This window comes from Nansenia antarctica, assembly GCF_963989245.1.
Source record: "Nansenia antarctica genome assembly, chromosome: 1".
Lineage (NCBI taxonomy): Eukaryota > Metazoa > Chordata > Actinopteri > Argentiniformes > Microstomatidae > Nansenia > Nansenia antarctica.
Genome location: NC_137674.1, coordinates 49,152,576 through 49,154,843, shown reverse-complemented (window position 1 = coordinate 49,154,843; position 2,268 = coordinate 49,152,576).

Here is a 2,268-nt window from a genome sequence, read left to right as displayed (position 1 = left end):
ATCTGTAAAGTATCACTGTACAATAGAAAAAAAACTAAAAGGACACCAAACATAGGCATGGCTGATGATATTATCTTGTTGATTAAGTATATACTATATAAACAAAAATAACTAATAGTGTTCATGGGTTATCCATTTTCCAACAGAGTGAAGATACACAGACAAACAGATTGATATACACAACAAACATAATTGACTAATTTCTTTCATTCACCACAGTATCAACTCATTTCCCCCAATGTTTTCTTATTGCTGTCCCTCTGTTTCACAAGGGGTTAAAAGGTTGTCAAAAGGCAACATCTCAGCTCTCGGCTCTGAAGCATCCCACCCCATAGTAAGTAGGTTATTTGGATGTACAGTACACAGAGTGCTGTGTGAGAGTGAGGTGTTGTTATTGCGGGGAGCCTCTCTGCTTCCCCATGCCTGTTTGTTCAGTGTGATTACTCTCTCCAGCCTCCCAGCTTCTGCCTCAGCGATAAAGATATTCATTTACCTGATATGAGAATCTTGTTCAACTTGGTCCCAAATGACTCCAGAGAGAGAGAGATGGGGGGGGGGGGGGGTGGAGAGAGCAGGAGGGAGGGGGAGGGAGGGAGGCTGGGAAAGTATCACATGAAATATTCATCTAGGAGTGATGTGTATGAGCAAAATAAAGGTATGTATCAAATTAAAAAGTTAAAGCCAGGACAATGTGTTTAGCAACCACTGTATCCAGTCCATCTTAAACACAAACGACCCCACTACATGAGGGAGGGGAAAACAATGCCTGATTCATGTGTGTGTGTGTGTGTGTGTGTGTGTGTGTGTGTGTGTGTGTGTGTGTGTGTGTGCGTGCGTGCATGCGTGTGTTTGTGTGTGTGTGTGTGTGTTGGTGGGTGGGGGGGGCGGGGGGGGGGGGGGGCGGGGGGGTGAGTTTAGTTGGCTTCCCACCCAGAAAATGGCAGTACAAATCCACCCCTTTTCTCTTAATGATGAGATTCATATCATTTTAACTGGGTCTGAATGAGGAGGTCTGGCATGCAGCTCGCTGGCATCTATCCACTAACTCCTCCAGCTGGAAGGAGGGATGAGCAAGTTAGAGAGAGAGAGAGAATGAGAGATAGAATGAGAGTCCCCCCTCAAAGGCATTCTCATGGTTAAAAGGGGTGAGATGGGGGCTTCCGGTTGAGACACGGACAAGATGGCAGCATAAAGAAGGCTCTCCCGTTCAATTACGTTCTTAAAGTCCCTCAAACTTAGAATTTCATACCAAATTTCATACCAAATAAATAGTTAAAGGGGGCAGAGATGACCACTAGGAAAAAGGACAAGAAGCAACTGCAGCAACAGTTTCCAAACGAAAAAAGTCGTAGCAACTCTCCTAATGCTAGCAATGATGACCACGAGGGCGATTCAATGCTCCCGGAAAACACAGTAGACTTGGGTCAGATTCTGAGAGAACAGAGATTTCCGACGGGACAATAAGACCCAACTCGAGGATATAAAAGAAGAAATAACGAGTGCAAACGTTAGACTGGAGGAGGCAGAAGGGCGAATTGTGAATGCTGAGGAGAGAATTCAGAACACAGGATTCTTAATAGGACTGGTTGTTAAAATCCCTAAATATTCAGCACAACAATTGAGTGGAGTTGGAGATGTCCTCTTGGGTGGAGTGGAATTTGGCAATGATCACCTGGTGCCACCAGTACGACACATCTTCAGTTGTGGTCCCCGACCTCATTGGGTGTTTCGGCCAGTTATCACAAGACACCCTCTTCCGAGGTTGGCCCACCACAGGCTGATCAGGCCTGGGTGTGTGTCGCACGGTGGCACCACGTGGTCATTTGGGAGCCCATGTTGGGTCCCTACGTTTCAGCCACAGCCAGTGACTGCTCCGTTCTGCTGCAGTGGACAGTTCTCTGATTGCCTTCCGTTGGGCCTGTCCTCTGATCCCTACTGCCCTCAGGAGCCTTGTGGTGGAGCTGGCTACAAAGCCTCTGCAGCCCACCTCCACTGGCCACACCTTCACGTTCCAGCCCCGCCCCTCTGCTTCGACTGCTAAGTTGGCATACCGCAGCCTCTTCCGTTCGAATGCCTCATCGATGGCCTCCTCCCATGGGACCGTCAGTTCTACGATGAAGACACGCCGGCAGGACTTGGACCAGAGGACTAGGTCTGGGCGCAGGTTGGTCGCGGCAATTTCGGGTGGGAAGGTGAGCCTCTGGCTGAGGTCTACCCGCATTTCCCAATCCCGGGCTGCGTTCAGTGGGCCTGAGTCTGGAGGTGATG